Source organism: Canis lupus, chromosome 27 (genome assembly GCF_011100685.1).
Source record: "Canis lupus familiaris isolate Mischka breed German Shepherd chromosome 27, alternate assembly UU_Cfam_GSD_1.0, whole genome shotgun sequence".
In the NCBI taxonomy this organism is placed as follows: Eukaryota; Metazoa; Chordata; class Mammalia; order Carnivora; family Canidae; genus Canis; species Canis lupus.
The window spans coordinates 23,570,054-23,590,308 of record NC_049248.1 but is presented as its reverse complement, the minus strand read 5'-3'; the positions used below and the strand labels follow the sequence as shown (position 1 = coordinate 23,590,308).

General features: G+C 35.9%; 2 protein-coding genes and 1 pseudogene across 12 annotated transcripts in view; 1 reads left to right on the top strand and 2 right to left on the bottom strand.

The window, feature by feature from the left end:
- The window catches only part of SOX5 (SRY-box transcription factor 5), a 997,462-nt gene that overhangs the window by 92,947 nt on the left and 884,260 nt on the right, over positions 1-20,255 (top strand). The gene's annotated exons all lie outside the window — the stretch shown is intronic.
- Positions 1-20,255, bottom strand: part of LOC610488 (heterogeneous nuclear ribonucleoprotein A3-like) — a 91,932-nt gene that overhangs the window by 35,032 nt on the left and 36,645 nt on the right. The window lies entirely within an intron of this gene.
- On the bottom strand, positions 19,353-19,452 carry LOC119866481 (annotated as a pseudogene).

Here is a 20,255-nt window from a genome sequence, read left to right as displayed (position 1 = left end):
GTGTTCAATATTGAAGATTTAGATAAAGATAAATTTCTATTTATGTAGTCAGAAAAATTAAATGAAAATGAAATATAATTCACCAGAACAGCTTAGCTCTAACATTATGGTTAACTGAAGTTTAAAATTCATTATTTATTTTTTACATTAAAGAAAAGCCTAGCTCTCTGGATGCGTGCAAAACTTTATGAATTATGTAAAATAGGAACACCTTTCCTAACCTAACTTTGCTAGATGTCTGGGAAAACTTTAGATTTATAAAATATGCCTCAGATCATCTGTAAAACAGCAATAAATCCTGAATTTTGAATGACTACTTTGAAGAAAAAATATGCTTATTTGTGAATGGTAATGTATCAAAGTGTCTCACTCAAGTTATTTAGAGTTGAAAATCTCATAACTACTGTTTATTTAGTTTTTACAGTAATCCAGGGAGTATTCTGTGCTCAATAATTAATTAATCCTTGGATTCATCTATATATGGTCATGTTTAAACATTTCAGTAACCCTGCATGCCAGTCTTTTGTATACTCATTACAACTAAGTAGAAACTGAGGCTCTGTAACCTTAAATATCTTGCTAAAGTTCACTTAGCTGGTAAATGACTCAGATCATTCTGACTCCAAATGCTTTCCATGACACTGTTTCCTAATACTTGTCAATAATAGGTTATTTTGAAAAAAGCAATATTTTCCTATTTTTGAGGAAATCACATCATCATCCTGTTTCTTAATGTTAAATTTCCCAAGCTAAAAAAGAGAGAATTCCCTCATTTCTTGTGCTCTGGCTGTTTGGAATCCTTTATCAGATACCCTTATGAATGAAAAGCTGTTCTTAATGGATTTAAGTGTTTCAGTGATCTTCATCACTTATCCTGGAAGGTTCCTGCCTTAATCTGTCTTCACTGTTGAACATTCTTTCTTGGTATTTAGCCTAAATTTACTTCTCTTGATTATACTCATTACTCCTAGTTACCTCCTTTATTGTGGATGTGTCAGTAATGATCTATCTTTAGCCAACTGGCCTTTGTTTACAGTTCTTCCCACAAGATTGAGGCTGATGTTGTAATGATGCTTAGAGATGATATAATATAGATGTGGGTAATTGGGCAATCAAATTCAAAGTACATTCTAAACCTAGAATTAGTAGGAAAGTAATAAATGGCACTCAGTGTTGGTTTTCTACATCGTCTGTACTTTGGTTTGCATTTGAAGACATCTGTACTTGATACTTTAAGCTTATTCACATACAGTTACTTTGCATGCTTATAATATTAGTGAATGCTAGCCTAATTAATAGCTGAAAAGTTTATTATATCTGTCTTATTTGATATGGCACTAATCTTTTATTTTTTATTATTTGCACAAAATCAGCATCTCATACAATATAACCTTTGATCATATTTGCTTACTGCTTCCTGCCCTCAAATCCTTGATTTCCATTTCCTTTTCAGTAGTAATGAGACAAATTATCAAACAAGCCCATTTGAGGAAACTCCAATTGTAATCAGTTAGCTTGATGGAGGAAGAGATTTTTGGAATGCAGCATTTATCCTCCCCTGTGGATACCCAGCGTAGTAATTTAAAGCTTAGTGTAGTGTATTGAGCACCCACAAAGTGAGCTTTACAAAGTAAAACCAGATTTCTTAATTCCACAAAGAATAGATATTTATTCACAAGCTGTCCGTGTCTGGGGATTTTTGTTTTGTTTTGTTTAACATTTTCATAATGCTCTAACCTGGGCCACCACATTTTGTGCTTTTCTACAGAATTGAAACTCTAAAGGCAAGAGTTAAATAATAAAAGGAATCACAAAGTTGTGAACCTAGAACATGAGTCTACGAGCGGGAGAAAGCCAACCCAGAAATAGCCATAAAAAAGGAGAAGCCAAGTGGAGAACCCTAAAATGTAAATCAGAAATCAAAGCAGGAATAATGGAGAGAAAGGGTAGATTAGAGAATTTTGGGCAGAAGCAGACAGGCATTATGATGTTCAGTAGAGAAATAATTCATCTTCCCTGAAGACCAAGAAGATGGAAGCACAGGAAAAATAGGAATATTCAAAAATAAAATAGTTAAAGCTATAGGTGATAGAAAACATAGACATAGCACGGACTTTAAGCATTGAGAGACGAGGCAATATATGAAGTAATAAAACTATAACAGTGGGAATAGGAGAGGATACCTCAAGAACTTTGTGGGCTGTGTTTGACTAAACACTTCTGACCTGAGTACATATGAGGGAGTTCTGGATTCCTTGAAGGCTAGAAATAGTCTTATGCATTTCTAATATTGGGGCTAAGACTGAGAAGTGAACAAAGCTCAGTAGATAATAACATCTTTAAAAGCTAATGCTAACATAGTACCTACTATGTTCTGAGCATTATTCTAAATACATATTGTATATTAACTAATTTAATCCTCACAATAATCTGATGAAGATAGTATACCATGGCTATATCCCCATTTTACAGATGAAGAGCAGATACTAGAGGTATTAGATAGCTTGCCCATGTTTATACAGCACTAGGCTTTGATTGCAAGCAACTTGGCTCAGAGCTCACTCTGGGATTCACTGTACTGCCATAGCCCTGTCCAGTTGGTTACCAAATCCTGACATCTCCAGGTCTTACATATCTTTAAAATGTGCTTCCTCTACAACCAGTTGTCACAATCTCAGTGACTTCAATGCCCTCAGCCTTCGGTGTGGCTCCATTGTAAGCCTCTGACTATCATTACCACCATCTCTACAGCTGCTCTGGATTTATCAGTGGCATTCCATAAGCTAAACGTTTGATTAACCAAAAAGTCAGGAAAGGATTATTTTTCATGTACTTCTCACTTTAGTGTTCATGTCAACATGATGCCATCTGAAAACACCAGTATTACTAGCCCTTTTTACTGGCTATGAGATGAGGGCAAGGGATTAAACTCTGCACCTCAGGTTTTTCATCTTTGAAGTGGGGCTAATAAGAATTCCCATCTCATGGGATTTTTACTAATACGTGTAAAATAATTTGAGGCATTCCTGTATATAGTTGTTCTCAAGAAACATTAACTCTTATTAGAAGTAGCAGTGGTAGTAAAAGACAAAGCAAACACAAACTCTACATTCTAAAATGTGAAATACCAGTATATATGTATTTACATACACACAATATATATGCATGTAAAAATACATGTACATATGTATATTTTTGCAAATATACATTTTCCATTATTTCCCAGGGTATAGGTTTCACATGCCATTAGAGGGAAGCCAAACATGTAAACATCTTACCTGAAATAGTCTTTAATTTGTACATGATTGCCAAGTAGATAACACTATTTGTCAATGTGCTTTTAATCTTAAATTTAAGATTAGGAGACCCCTGGATTACTCAGCGGTTGAGCATCTACCTTTGGATCAAGGTGTGATTACCTGAGTCCCAGGATCAAGTCCCACATCAGCCTCCGTGCATGGAGCCTGCTTCTCCTCCTGCCTATGTCTCTGCTTGTCTCTCTGTGTCTCTTATGAATAGATAAATAAAATCCTTAAAAAAAAAAGAACTTTAAGATTAGTTCTTAAAATTTATTTCTTTAAAAAAACAATAAATATGAAAAAAAATAAAAAAACAATAAATATGGCAGTAAATTTACAGAAAAGTATTCAATTTTATTGGAGTGAATGAGGAGGGAAAGCTTTGTGTTTCTGGTCATGTAAGGAAAAATAGCTGAAGAGTATAGATTTCAGTGTTCCAAAATAAAAAATGATGCCTGATCAGGATTGGAAGCTTCAGATCAAAAGGGCAATTTTAGAAAATTGTGGTGAGTGAATGAGGGCACTAGTTTATTGAAGAAATCAATTTGCTATCTTAACCAATGGCACCAGCGCCATCCCTATAATCTCTGAAAATAGATAGACACTTTGCGGTTCACCAATCCGTAGATTGCATCTGCTTCCTTACACCTGGCAAGCTCACACCCTTTTCGAATAAGATAGTATCGCAGGAGCTTTGTGGGTTTATGAAGCCACAAGTTTATTAGTTAGATAAAATCTCTGAGTGTTTAGGAGTTTAAAACTGTGTTGTCAAACCTATTTCAGTTATAATGGCAATTTCTAAAGTAAATATGACATAGTAACTTTTAAATCTTGTCATTCTGTTTCCTTGAGTGTGTGATTGGTGATAATCTATGGCCAGGCTTCCTGTCTTTGTTTTCAAATTCAGCTGTACATAGAGAGTAGCAATTGAAATACTGAAACTTAGAATCTACAGTAGGTAAATTGTATACCTCCGATTGCCCCAAATATTTTTTTGGATAAAGGTGGACCAAAACTTTTAAAGGGAAAACAAATACGGCTTTGTTATTATTTTTAATTTAAATATATTTGACATAACATTATATTAGTTTCATGTATACAACATAATGATTCAATTTTTCTATATATTTTTATGAAATGATCACCACAGTAAGTCTAATTAACATCTGTCACCTAAATTATCAAATTTATTTTTCTTGTGAAGAAAACCTTGACGATATATTCTTTTTTTAAAAAAGATCTTATTTATTTATTCATGAGAGACAAAGACAGGCAGGGACATAGGCAGAGGGATAAACAGGCTCCATGCAGAAAGCCCGATGTGGGACTCGATCCCAGGACTCCGGGATCACACACGGAGTCAAAGGCAGACGCTCAACCGCTAAGCCAGCCAGGTGTCCCAATGATATATTCTTTTAGCAAATTTTAAATATATAATACTGTATGATTAACTAGGGTCATTATGTCGTATGTCCCCATGACTTCTTTTATAGCTGGAAGTTTGTATTTTTTAACACTTGTCCCCCATTCCTCAACTCCCCCTTCTTTCTGCTCCCTGCTTCTGGAAATCACTAATCTGTTCTTTGTATCCATGAGCTCAAATGTTTGCTATTGTTATTTATGTGAGTGGATGGGGTATGTATGTATGTATTTATTTATTTATTTATTTATGGATTTCACATATAAGTGAGTATGGTATTTGGTTTTCTCTGATTTATTTCACTTCGCAAAATGCTCTCAAGTTTCATCCATGTTAATGGAAATGGCAAGATTTCATTCTTGTTTATGGCTGAATAATATTTCATTAAATATATATACCACAGTTTCTCCATCTATCCATCCATCCATCCATCTTATGTTGCTTTTGTATCGTGGCTGTTGTAAATAATGCTGCAATGAACATGGGGGTGCATATGTATCTTTGGGTTAGTGTTTTTATTTTCTTTGGATAAATACCAGAAGTGGACTTACTGGATCATCTGGTAGTTGTATGTTTAATTTTTTGAGGAATCTGCACACTGTTTTCCGGAATGACTGTATCAGTATACATTCCTATCAACAGTGCACAAGAGTTCCCTTAAAACCACATCCTTGCCAGGGCACTTGGGAGTGGCTCAGTAGGTTAAGTTTCTGCCTTTTGCTTAGGTCATGATCCTAGGGTCTTGGGATCAAGCCCTGCAATAGTCCCTAAGCAGGGAGCCTGCTTCTCTCTCTCTCTCTGCCTCTCCCCCTGTGTGTGCTCTCTCTCAAATAAATAAAATCTTAAAAAAAAAAAAAATTTCCAGAAACTTCAGCTGAAAAGAAAAACAAAACAACCACATCCTTGTCAACTCTTGTTATTTCTTGTCTTTTTGATAATAGCCATTCAAGCAGGTGTGAGGTGATATCTCATTGTGGTTTTGATTTGCATTTCCCTGATGATTAATGATGTTGAGCACCTTTTCATATACCTGTTGACCATCTGCTGTCTTCTTTGGAAAAATGTAAATATGGCTTTAAATGTATAATGCAGTAGACAGAGGAGAAAATAACATAGGAGACAGGCCAGGGACCTCTTTAATATATTGTTCTGGAGCAACCTTGGTGGCTCAGTGGTTTAGCGCCGCCTTCAGTCCAGGACGTGATCCTGGAGACCCAGGATTGAGTCAGCTCCCTCATGGAACCTGCTTCTCCCTCTGCCTGTGTCTCTGCCTCTCTCTCTCTCTCTGTGTGTCTCTCATGAATAAATAAATAAAATCTTAAAATAATAAAAAAGTAACATATTCTGTCTCATTTAAATGATCAAAAAGTTCTAATACAATAAAATCTTATTAGAACTCAGTGTTCAAAGTCTTAAATAAGCTCCCCCCCCCCATTAGCATTTAATTTTAGGAATAGAAGTGAATCTTAAGGAAATAACATGATACCAATTAATGATTTTGGAAAAACAAATTGCAAGGTATTCATCTAGGTTATTGTCCATAAATTCTATACACAGAATTTCTACATGAGAAATAACTTTTACTAGGAATTATAAGTATAGAGTTAGGAAAACTGAAGTTTTCGGATTAAGTCCAGACTAAGTATATTACCAAAATGTAAATATGGGTATTTAGCTGTATTCTTAACATTACAAAAGTAGTCTCTGAAAGAAAAATATATACATACATTATACAAATACATATTATTTCAATATAATAACATAATGAAATATATATTTTATATATTGTTGGATAGTCTCCAGAGTTCTTCCACATATATCATAGCATTCTTAGGTAACATTATGAGGTTAGAAGCGCCAGTAAAATAAACTTCATTTTGCAGTTGATGATATTGGCAAGAGATAATAAATTTGATGTAACCCAAAATGCTATTAATTAATAACTGAACTGGCATTAAAGTCTCCAAGAGCAGAGAATTATAAACTGAAGTATAATTTTATAGAGATGATAATATGAAACAAAATTGGTTTGTAGTTATATAAACCTTAAAACATTGGTGCTATATGGGAGCAAGATGTCTCAAAGAACAACAGGCTCTTATTTTGTTGACTATCATCACTGCCAGATAAAGTGTTAAATGGAGATTAGGTCTTCTTATTACTATTACATATATTTTGAAAAATTCCTAGACATACTACCTCAAAGTAAATTAGTGTTACTGAAAAAAAGATAATTTATGATATATTTATGAGAACTGCTGTTATCTGAAGTTAGCAACATTATTGCTATTTTAACCACTATTCAGAAGCAGGAATTTCTTCCTAGAAATTAATTGGTATGAATTGCCATTTTAATGGGGATAGACTATAATGACCCATGGTTTTATGCATTTGAGCTAAACTTTCACTTCATATCAAATTGTCATCCTAAGGTATAAATCTATTGACATGTTTCATATTGCAAAGTGACAGCATCCCTAGCAAACTCCAAGAACCATAGTGGTCACTTTTATGACTTAATTAAATGACCAGTGGAGACATCACAAACTTTGTGCAATAAATCATCCTACAAGGTAATGTTTCTTATTGTATAGCTTGAACAATGAATTCAGTATGTATCACTGGGTGAATCTGGTGTACTTAGATGTTTATCTTTCTCCTTCCTTCTGTAAATATATTGTCATGTAGTAGAGGGCACCCAGATCTCAAGCCAGATATACACAGATATATGAGAATTCTTGCTTCCCTAAGAATGGTGGTTTAATTATAGGGAAATAGTGTTCAGTGATACTGTTTTACGTTCTCTGACAAAATATGATCTATAACAAGAAATTAACTCCAGATTAGCCAAGTTAGTTTGGACTGGCCACATGGTACAGTAAAACAGAGGTGTAGAGGGATGAGTTACTCTTCTGGAAGAGTCTGTTGGAGGAAACTACATGAAGAACTATTACCACTGCTGCTCTATTGCAGTTTGCCCGTACGTGCTGCCTTCTCTAACCCTGAAACCCATCTGCTCTCACTGCATTCTCAAAAAGAGGGGGAAATGAATGGCTGAGGGAGTACTTGAGAAAGGGTAATGGCATGATCAGATGGAAGCCCATACACATTATTCCTCATGATGTGAAAATGCTTTTACAGGGACCAGGGAGTTTCTGAACTGAATACATCCAAGTAAAAACAATTCTAGAAAACATTGCAGTTTGAACCTAATCCACTTAACTTGGTCTGTCTTTAAGTTGCCACTTACTTAGGAGTTCATTCTTTCAGAAGTTGAGCACCTCTGTCATTGAGTAGTGGTCAGATTAGCTGTGCTGTCCTGCATATTTGCTGACTGAAGTTTTTTTTTGTTACTTCTAATGTCAGCTTTTAGAAAGCTACAAAGTACAGTGACAGACACTATCATATTCAATTGGACATGCTTTCTGCAGATTTGTTAAGGATTTAGTCTACACATTTGTAGCATTTAGTTGCCATGGAGATGACCTCAGTGGTAAGAGGAACAGCCTTTAGGTTGGACCTCAGATTTTCCTTTCATTTCCATTTAATTTGATTTGACTGCAAAATGTCACTTCCATTGCATTGATTAAGCTTCATTGCTGCCACCAGCCCTGTTAGGAAGGTGAAAGGGCAGGCCAGCTGCTGTCATTTTGCACCCCTACCCTTTTCTGATATCAATACAGATAGGCTTTTGAGATGAGAAACTCCTCCACTACATTGATGCAGACACAATTTCTCTTGCTCACTTCATGAAATATAATAAAACTATAATTATGCTCAAAACTTTTTATTCACTCAAAAGCACACTCTATATAACCTCAAGTTTTCTCTTTTTTCAGCTCCTTGCTTTGGAAGTTATGATAGCTAATGTATGAAAACTAAAAATTACTGTCTTCCATTTCCCTTAACATTTTTTTAAGATAGGGGAGCCTGGGTGGCTCAGCGGTTTAGTGCCGCCTTTGGCCCAGGGCCTGATCCTGGAGACCCGGGATGAGTCTTGCGTTCTCCCTGCATGGGATAAGGATAAGGATAAGGATAAGGATAAGGATAAGGATAAGGATAAGGATAAGGATAAGGATAAGGATAAGGATAAAGATAAGGATAGCACTTCCAATCCCTATAAGCAGGAATTAATGTTTCATATTTGTATAATTTAATTTTGTAATTTATGATTCATTTAAACTATAAAATCACTATTTCAAAAAGTAGGCAACTGCAGAGTTTATCTTAAAATTTTTTAAAAAGATTTTATTTATCAAAAAAAAAAGATTTTATTTATCTATTCATGAGAGACACAGAGAGAGAGAGGCAGAGACACACAGGCAGAGGGAGAAGCAGGCTCCCCATAGGGAGCCCGATATGAGACTTGATCCCAGGTCTCTAGGATCACACCATGGGCTGAAGGCAGGTGCTAAACCTCTGAGCCACCCAGGCTGCCCACTTCCCTGACTTTTAATGCCATCATTAACCCAGAACTCATCAGTCTTGTCCTTTGGGTTAAAAAACCCCTAAAACAATGAGCTTTATAAATTAATTCAACACTAAGATTTAGAAATTAAACATGTTAACTTCCTTAGGAGTACAGCATTTGTACTTCACTGGAGAACATTATATTAACACAAGAAACTTACTAAGGAGAACTCCAGTAATAAACCGGGCAAGACAGTTTGATAGGAAGCCTTCCAGATGCTTTTCAAATCATAGCACTTAGATTTCAGCCTCAATGTGAATGCTTGGTTCTTTTGCATTTAAGTGGTTACCATGTTAGGTTTCTTTAAATATGCTATAATTTGGAAGAAAAAAAAAAAAGCCCTCAGTTCCTTGATGGAACATATCCAAGAAACCTTTGAATTCATGGCCGGAAAACAGAAGTCAGTGATTACTATAGAGACACCAGCACTTTGGGGGCAAAGGACCTTGACTAGGACATTGTAATTTATAAGAAAGGTAGCTTTATTGACTAGGATTGAGGTTAGGGGAAAAAGAAAGCAATGACTACTGTTTAGATATTGGTTTCTTGGTTTGTGGGGTTTTGGCTAGAATCAGGTGTGCTGTCCTATGGGAATTGCCTCCAGGATTCTATCTAATGTCTGTTTGGATAGTTTCTATTACTTCTGTTGGAAGTCTATAAAGTGATGTGCATTGAGAGAGGACTGACAATTTTTTGGTCTCTGCTATAGTAACTGCCCTTATTTAGACCAGTCTTGCTATGTTGGAATATTCTAGAATTCCAGTTAACACTAGAGTGAGAGTCATAAATGTGGCTGCCTTTACTTGTTATCTCTAAATGATTTAGAGTAGTGTTTGTCGAACTGTAATGTGCATATGAGTCACCTGGATATCTTGTTAAAATGCAAGTTCTGATTCAGAAGGCCTGGGTGGGGCCTGAGATTCTGTGTTCCTAACGAGTTGCCAGCTGGGACTGATGTTGGTTATACACTTTGGAAAGTAGGGACCTAGGGCAGGCTCTCAGTCTCAGTGCACATTGGAATCACCTGGGAAGATTAAAAACATCTATGCCTGGATCCCATCCTACCCCAGAGATTAATATTTAATTGAGTAGAGTGTGGCTGGGTAGCAGGATTTTTAAAAGCTCTCTAGGTGATTTTGATGTTCAGCCAAGGGTGAACACTACTGATTAGATAATGGACCTGTGAAGATGGGGAAAATACGCAGAAATGGCCATGTTGTAAAGAATATTTTCAAAACCTTTCTCGGGGTTTTATTTTTACTATTAATTTAGAGATTTTAGAGAAGACACGGAGCCAAGTATGTAAATAAAAACTGATTTGTCATTCCATTCATTAACTGCAATTATTAATCTACAAGTGAACATTTAACAATACTATCTTCAGCATTTCCTTCTTTTTAAAATAATTTAAGATAGGTTGGCAGATTTAGCAAAGAAAAATACAGACTGGGTGCCATTCCAGGCTGTTGAATCAAAACCTGCATTTTAATAAGATATTCAGGTGATTTGTTTGCACAATATAAATATTGCATGGGACACACTTAAAAAAATCAAATTTACTTGGGTGTCCTGTATTTTTTATCTTATCTTGCAACTCTACTTAGGAAGTAATTAACATTTATTTCATTACAGAATAAAATGGAAAGTAGTATTCTGAGTTTTGAGGACACTTTTAATATTTTGCTTCTCATTTCACCTCACCTTCCTATGTCTGCAATGCCCACTGAGTTTTAAGCCTAACGTAAAATAAAACCAGCTGATAGACCTCAAGATGTCATGCTGTGTATTAGAAAAGAATAAGACATACCGTTCTGTATATTTATGCAAGAATGGGAGACAGCTCTACCAGTTGTAGGGCTGCAGTTTACATTAAAAATTGTTTTACATCTTTTTGAAAATATTTTTTTGAATAATTATCACAGATTTTAAAACTCCTTTATTTAAGGAATTCAGAAGCCACCTTGCTGTAACTAATGTGGTTGCGCTCATAAAACTACAAATACCAGAATTCCCCAGAAAAATAATTATCCAAAGGCTTATCTTACAATGAAACAGTCTTTCAAGGCTAAAAAATGTTGTGTCTATATACCCAAATAAGAAATGCTAATCTTTTAAAAAATTACTTAGATTAACTAAAATGTCAAAGTTCAGCATTGTTAAAAGCAACATTTAACCTGACTCATGCTGATAGCAGTCTTATGAATCACATATATCAAAAAAAAAAAAAAAAGGTGAGAAATGTTTAGTCACAAAAATTAATTTTTAGGTTAAGGTAAAAAATATATCATTGACATTATTAGATTTTTCTTTCAACTGTCTCCCCTTTTGGAGTCTTTGTCACACATCTGGTACTTTATTAAGAAGACATTCATATGCTGGTATTGAATACAGTGATTTGCGCTTTAAAATGTAGTGTTGAGAACTCTATTTGGAATGTGTTGCTGCATATAAGATTGAGCTTTAATAGTGTTATATTTCAGTCTATAAATAACTTTTACTTCCTATCTGACATTAAAACAATGTATGGCATTTGGCAAAAAGTAAACTGCCAAATGATTTCTTAAGTGCCTAGTTAAGGGATGTCATTGTAAATTTTTTATCCTGGTGAAAAACAACGTAAGAATATGTCTTAGCTTTACTAATCCTTTAAAATAAATTATTTATTTTGGCACTATGAAATCATAAATGCTAATCAACATGCTGAAAAGTGTGGCATTGTTGATTTTTATTTATAGTGAGTCAAGTTAGTAGTGTATTATGTAGTGAAGTTATACTGTCACAATCAGGAAGGTAAATTATAACCAAGGCCTCACGCTTGCAAATGTGGTGAATAAGGGAGGACAGAGCATGTTTATTTGCAGTCACAGGGAGGCACTGGGGTGAGTGGACATATCAGCGGCTTCTGAATCAAATCTCATATGATCCAACTGGAGCTCAGTTCCTTCATTTGTAAAGTGAGAGAAGAAATATTCCTTCATTGAGTTGTGAAGATTAAGATAATGTTACGTTAAGTTCCTTAGATAATGCCAGTAGATATTCAGAAAAAATTTAGTTTCCCCCTTAACCTTCTTGATCTCCTGAATCCCTCCAACCCATTAGGCTGATTCTCCTTCCTTGGTAGAGTTTCTAGAAATATCATGTGGCATGTGGGAGGCTAAAAAGAGAACTGTTAACTGTTACTTGGCCAGATTTAAGCTCAAATGTAATTTTGTTAAGTGAAGTCCACTGAGGAAAACAATTCTTTTTTTCTTTTTTTTTTTTTTTAACATTTTATTTATTCATTCATGAGAGACACAGAGAGAGAGAGGCAGAGACACAGGCAGAGGGAGAGAGCCTGACGTGGGACTCGATCTCCAGGATCACGCCCTGGGCTGAAGGCAGGCGCTAAACTGCTGAGCCACCCGGGGCTGCCCAGGAAAACAATTTCTAATAAAAGAACACCTGTCTGTAAGTGAAAAGGCAGAAGAACCGGTAACAGACAGATTCAATGCAAATTATTTCATTGTTCTTGGCTGAGGTTTCTTTACCTTTACAAAAGAAGTAATGTTGAATTATAATAGAAACTGGATTCCCTCCAGCTCCTCTCATTGTAATGCTTCTTGGGTTAGGGTTCCCTGAGGTGCTGAATTGGAGACTGGGAGTGCTCCTTGGATCTACACCTGTGAGGGAGTAGGCCCCAGGACCAGGCCTCTGGAGGGGTTGTACTGAAATGTAGTTACAATTCAGGCCTCATCAGATCCCCAGAGAGCTTGGGCACTGCATGGCCCTTGGGAGTTTTTGGTGACTGAGGTAAGGGTGCCTAGCCTCTGTCACTCTAAACCCTTCCTAGGACCACGACTCCGGGCAAGGCAGCCCCCTTCCTTCTCCTGGGAGCAGGTCCTGAGGAGGAGTCACTTAGGAATTAGCAGCAGCCATACCACCTGGCAGCTAGAATGAGTGCCTCAGTCCTGGAGGGGCCGTTGACACAGCCCCTACTGCATGAGGTTAGTTTTCTAGCATCTCAGGGTCATGGCCTTATACTCAGCAGAATATCAATCTTTATTATTTTCAGAGATATTTTGGGGGAAATGCTAAACTTTGGAATCTCTGGATGGATTGGGGGTGTTATTATGAGCATAGGCTATGAGTGTATATTTTCCAAAGTGAAATGAATCAAAATACTCTGTTGTAAAGTCTTCACTGAACTTTGTAGGAGGATAGACTTTTTTGCACTATTTCTAAAGGATCTCTCTCATACAAAGTTCTCCAAAGGCATCATGAAAAATAGCCTTGGCTTTTAGTTCCGTTTGTAGTTGTGACCAAAACAAAAAGTGCTCAAGTACACTATGAGACATTTTTAGATTCAAATAGGCAGTCACACAAATCACTGAGAAAATCAGCCTTACTTTGAAATTTTAAAAACTGTTTTTCTTCAGGTTCTGCTCTGGTTTAGAGTAGAGGAATTCTTCTTGTCTCAATACTGTTCACTCATCTTTAGTTAGTGGTTTTTTAAGTATGAGGATCATATGTGTTTCACAGATGATGTACTGTGGATTAGCCGTCTGGGCTGGGACCTTGCAGTGAAGATATTTTTATGTTAGTTGAAACAGAGAGCTGAATGGATAAGACCATGAAGAAGATAAAGCTAACTTTATCTTCTTTCTCTACATCTGAAGAAGTTTAATGTATTAAATACCAATGCATTCTCGCAAGGGTCTTATTCATTGGAGAAGATAAAGACTGAACCTCTGTATCCCCTTTGTTGGCCTGAAAATGGAATGTCGAGCAGCATATAATCATCTTTCTTGTTTAAAAAAAAAAAAGTAAAGTGAGAGAAAAAGTGATTTCTATTTGTGTCAGATTTTAGATGTCTTAATATTCTTTCCTGTCTAATTTTGCAGAAAGTGATAATAGAGTTCCTGTCAAATTAGAGGCTGCAGACTTTTAACCTATGTCGTGAAAAAAAACCCACATTAGTTATTATTACCATAAACATAATTCAAATAAATATTTAGTTGTAATACCATTATGTTGAAGGGTGCATTCCAAGCATATAATTTTGTTCATTATAAATATTAAAAATTCAGAATGACAGTACATTGGAGAAGAAATGAAAAAAAAAGAAAAGAAATAGAGGTTTTTGTAGTCTTTTGCTTCATGTAAATTCATAATCGGAAAAATTGGAATGAAATGGTTCCCATAAAGAATTGTGCATCTCTGTTACTTATGGAACATGAAATTATTTTCTAAAATACCATAAAACCTGCCACAGGTCTCTATCTGTGAGAGACCAAAGTGAATAGTATCAAGAGTGGATCAAAGTGAGAAAAGAAAGAAGCAAGTTGAAAACTCACTGTGTCCAACTTCATAAAAAGAGCTACAAGCAAGTGATATTTCTGACCTTTGCTGAACCAATAGTTGAACCTGTTTTATTAGTCACCTGAGAATTACTTGCTTGAGTGGGATTGTTAAATGTGAAAATGATGCTGGATCAATCTTTAGAATTTTTCAGACCTTTATTAAACTGATGACAATTTGAGTGTCTCATTATTACATTTTCCAAATACCAGTAAATAGAGCACATATTTTCATGGTGCAAGTTTATGCATAAAATATCGAAGCAGGTGCATTTTCAGTGTGAAAGGGTATTTTCTCAGCCAAATTATTAGAACAAGAGAATGAATGAGAAAACAAAGAGCATACTCTAGAGAAGTCCTTTCTAACATTGCTTTTAGCAGTATTATCAAATTGGGTCACAGATAATTAGATTAATTTGACTACCCCATGGTTTTATTTGGAGAAATGTAATGTGGCAACTCTCTTTGCTCTTGGATATCTATAGGATACAAGAAAATGGAAACACTCGGCCTTCAAAAAGGAAAGAGCTATTATGTCACGCTCAATCAGAGAGATACAGACATTGATAGAGTATCAACATCTGAAGCCACTCTATTAAAGCATGCCTTGGTTCTGCAAGCAAAAGTCACAGAAAATTGGCTCATGTTTCACCATCTAGGCATGCTACCACTTGGTTTCCTTTAATTGGCTATCATGTCCATTTACCAGAAATTGGCTCTCTTTTCTAGCTGCTGGATGTAGGAGTGATTTACTTGTGTGAGTGTGCTCAGGATTACACCTGCAAGAGTGTAGTTTCAGACATCATTTTTCTTAGAAAAATTACTAACCATGTGTATCTGAATATGCATACTACAAAGGAATTATAAAACCTAGAACCTGAGAGGCTTTTCAAAGGATCCGACTTGTCTTAAAGACAGTAGTAGAGCATCTCTGGGTAGCTCAGTGGTTTAACACCTGCCTTCAGCCCAGGGTGTGATCCTGGGGTCTCAGGATCGAGTCCCACATTAGGCTCCCTGCATGGAGCCTGCTTCTCCCTCTGCCTGTGTCTCTGCCTCTTTCTCTCTCTTTCTGTGTCTCTCATGAATAAAGAAAATCTTTAAAAAAAAAAAAAAAAAAAAGACAGTATTAGCTTGGGTCATGAAAGCCTCTGGGTGGGCCCTGGTGGATAAGGTATCATTAAGTATAATTTAAGGATCATATCAAAGGAATTAAAAAATAAATAGTATAGCACAATTCTTGGTATAGTCATTTTACCTAATATAGGGAAGCTTTTTTAAAAACCCACGTCTTAATGCCACTCTGAGTAGATTGCTTTCATGTTTAGAGCATAACCACTTAAGTATGCAGTTTTGTTCAACATTTTATGAAATCAGGGTTTGTTGTTTTTGTTTTTTTATTTCTGCTTGTTTCACATTGTAGTGGCTTTTTTTTTTTTGAAAAAAAAAAAAAAAAAAAAAAAAACTCCAGCATTTAATTTTGCTTTTCTGAACTAACAGGCATTTATGGTTATCTAATTACTGTAACCACGAATTTCCTGAAATGTTGTTCACTAGTAGTTTAACCACAAATACAGATGCTCTAATTTCTCCTTTTTTATAGATTTTTTTTTTATTTGGGTCCATTGCTATCATCAGGGGAAGGTTCATGTAAATCTAGATTAAATATTTTAAAAATATAAGAATGAGTACTTGAAATATAAAGGAAGATAAATGTAACATTCTTCGGAAACAAGTCTAGTAAGGATTTTAAGTTTTTAAGACTTTCTATTTAATTACTTTGCATTGAAGCCAGCTGGTTTGGTAACTTTCATGACCTTATATTCCCTGAATGTTCTCATAAATCAAAGGAAGAATATGCTCAATTCTAACATTAGTCCTGGGGAAAATTCCATATTTGAAAACAAAAGAAAGAAAGGTAGAATCAAGGTTGCCTTGGGAATTTTGAGGTCCTTGGTAAGGTTAATTGGGAGGGCATAAATTCCTTTATCCTCAGATTTTTCTTTTCCTTTCTCTTTTCTCCCCCTAAGCTTTCCTGCCCTCTAACCCATCAATTTCTCTTGCAGCTTGAGCCTTCACACTTCAACATTGAACTTGGAGATATAAAAATATTCTAACAGGCAGGGGGATGGCCTTGATGATCTCTTAAAGTTCTTTTTAGAGCTCTTTTTTAAATTCCAATGATTTAATAGAAACTCAAGTGTGAAATGGCCCTCTGGAGGTCATCAGTTGTAGTTCCCTCCATGCAAGAATGCCCCTACCTTCTGGGAGTTGGCACTAACAGCCAGTCCCAAGGGACCTCCTTATTCTCTGGGTTTCTTAGGCACTGTGGACTTATCTTGTTGACCATTGGGAGAAGTGCACATCAGATTTGAAAACTTTTTTAAATTGTACCTTTTACCTTCTTCCTAACTTAGGTTTTAAACATATAAATGATTGCTTGAGTGAATCACTCTTTTGCAAGAGGTCTATGTTAAAGAATTCACATGCTGTTTTGAGGTGGAGTTGGAGTTTCTTGTGGATAAGAATTGAAGAAAGTCAGAATCCATTGATATCAAGCAATTCGACAAACATTAATTGAGGACTTCTGAGTAAGGGGTTGTAAACTCTAATGCCTTGGAAGACAAGGCTGGTAACATGAATCTTAAATTAAGCCCTCTATTAGGCAAGAGGGATGGTGTGAGGCCTGAGGCTTTTCCGACCTTGTGCTGGCTGGCATTCTTGTGCTAGCTACTCTGCTTAAAGTATGCCCGCAGTTTGCATTAAGTCTCTTTGTGTGGTATCTGTCTCTTGTGGGAGATTCATAAGTGAACATCTAAAATTCCTGACCTCACTGAGGTACAACAGTGATAAAAATTGTTATTCTAATGGAGTGGCATTTATAGAGTGGCTGCTAGGTCCCAGGCACCTTTATTTATTTATTTTTTTCAGATTTTATTTATCCGAGAGAGAGAGAGAGAGAGAGAGAGAGAGAGAGAGAGGCAGAGACACAGGCAGAGGGAGAAGCTGGCCCCACGCAGGGAGCCCGACATGGGACTCGATCCTGAGTCTCTAGGATCAGGACCTGGGCCGAAGGTGGCGCTAAACTGCTGAGTCACCCAGGCTGCCCCACCCTGCCACTCTTACTCCGTCCTTATTCTTATCCTATGTGATAGCCCTATTCAACTCTATTTCAGATGGTAAGATGGAAGCCAAGAAATTAGTTATTTGCTTGTAGTCACTCCTTTAAGAATTGTTAGAGGTCAGGTTAAAATTGAAGTCCTCCAACTTAGCGAATTCCAAAACCCATGCTCTTAACCATTACTCAGGTATATCTCAGGCTATCTGCTGTGAGATATTAATGGATATCTGCTTTATAAGACAATTGATGATTCTGTAATCAAATAATGGAAAACAAAAGTTGAGTTACAGAAAGTTACATCCCACACATTACTTACTATGGGACTTTGTCCAGATCCTTTCACTGTGTTGTGAATCCCCCAAAGTAGGTATGTATATTTTGCAGTGTTTCCCAAGCTAATGTGAATTGTACACATTGTCTCAAGTCCTAGTGTTCTAAGGAACAAAATTTGAGAAACTCTTACCTGTTAATACCCAGCCCTCTCACGGAAATAAGTGTTGTCATTAAAAAGCAAAGTATTAAAAAAAAAGCAGATTATTTTGGGTGCATACAAGATAGATATTAATCAGAGAGTGTGTCAGAAGGAAGGTAACATTTGGCATTGGGTCTTAAAAATGGATATTTTCACAGTTTATAATATTTACATAGATGGTATTGGGCATTAGAGAACCTTCCAGGAGAAATAATATTTCAGTCAGGCAATAGTGCAAAGAGAGTGGAATGTACAAAGGTGAATTTGGGGAATATAGAAAAAGTTGATGGATAAGCATCATTTGATGTTTATTGTATTAATCTTAACTGTTGATTATATTTTAGAAGATTGGTTTTATTTTTTCAAATATTAGAAAAGATCACTTGAGGACAATTTCATGTCATGTCATACAAGATGTCATCGTCACTCATTAAAATTACTTATTGAATATTTACTGACTGCTTATTATATTCAGAGCTCTGTTTTGGATGCTGAGACTAGCTGTAAATAAGGTATACAAACCTCCTATTCTCAGATGACTCACAGACAAAAGCAACACAAACATAACAAAGGCAACAAGACAATGTCAACTAGTGATAAGTACTATGCAGAGAGAGAGATAAAATAGGCTGATGTGGTGAAGAGTGCCTTAATGGCTATTTTAGAATAACAAGAAGGAACCAGACGTTTGAAGATCATGGGGATAACATATTAGGTGGAGAGAACAGCTGGTGCAATATCCCTAAGGGAGAAATGAATTTGAGGCTGTGAGGAATAGAGAAAAGGCTCATGTGGTTGGAGCATTGGCAAGGAGGAAAATAGTAAGAGTTCAGATTGACAAGAACCAGACCACAGAGTAAGGAGTTAGAATTTTTTTAAAGCATCATGGTTAACTCTGTAAGAAGAGCTTGACTGTGTGTGTGCGCGCGCACGCACACACATGCGTGCACATGGGCATGGTCTCTGACTGCTTTGTAGAGCATACATTTCAAAGGGAAAGAGTAGAAGCAGGGGGACCAGTTAGGTAGTGATTGCAATAGTCTAGGAAGGACTTGTTTGGACTAGGGGTGGTAGTTAAGTTGGAGAGAAGTTGGCAGATGAACATACAGGGTTTTTAAATTGAAATATAGTTGGCGTACAATGTTACATTAGTTTCAGGTGTACAACATAGTGATTCAACAAGTTTACATGTTATGCTGTGCTCACTACAAGAGCAGGTACCATCTGTTACCATGCAAAAATATGGAATGCTTCACAAATTTGGGTGTCATATTTGTGTAAGGGCATGCTAATTTCTGTATTGTTCCAATTTTAATAAATGTTCTGCCAAAGAGACTGCAACACACAGGTTTTTAAGGACTGCTAATGAAATGGATGTATGGGATAAATCGAAGGAAATTAGGTATAGATTGGTGGTATTTGTTGATGACACTGAGGGAGGTTTAGGTGGAAATCAGAAGTTTTGTACTGGACATATGAAGTTGGAAATGTATAGTGACATTTTATTAGAGAGGTCAAATAAATAATTGGATAGGTGAATCTTGAATTCAAGAGTTAAATCTGTACTGGCGATATAAGGATATCCACGTTATTCCACTAACAGTTGAGAAGGTCTATCTACCTATAGTTAAAATACATTTTAAAAGGTAAAATAAATAAATAAATTTGTTAATAAAAAATTAAAAGTTTCTAGAGTTTACAAATTACTATAGTTTAGCCATGGTTTTGGGTACTACCTGTTTTCTTATCATTTATTAAATGCTGATAGAGAAGTGGGAAGACATTCAGTTTTCATATTGAATATCTAGAAAGTCTTCTGGAGTTCAAATACTCCTCTCCTTTACAACTTCTGGACAAATGTATTTCCAGAAGAAGCCTGAATACTCATTGTTGGAAAGGCATGGGTTTTCCTCCCAGGGTAGAAAATTCTAGATTTATAATGTTCTTCCTTTTTTTTTGAATATTTTCCCACTCATATTCTTTTCTTCATTTTTACCAAATTCTGCAGTTTCAGACTTAGAAGAGGGTCTAATCTTCACTCTTTATAGTAAACTCTCATTTATTTTGAGATAGCTATTGTGCCTTTCTTGTTTCCTAGGTTAAGCATACCCAACACTTTTAGTTGTTTCTCATGTTACA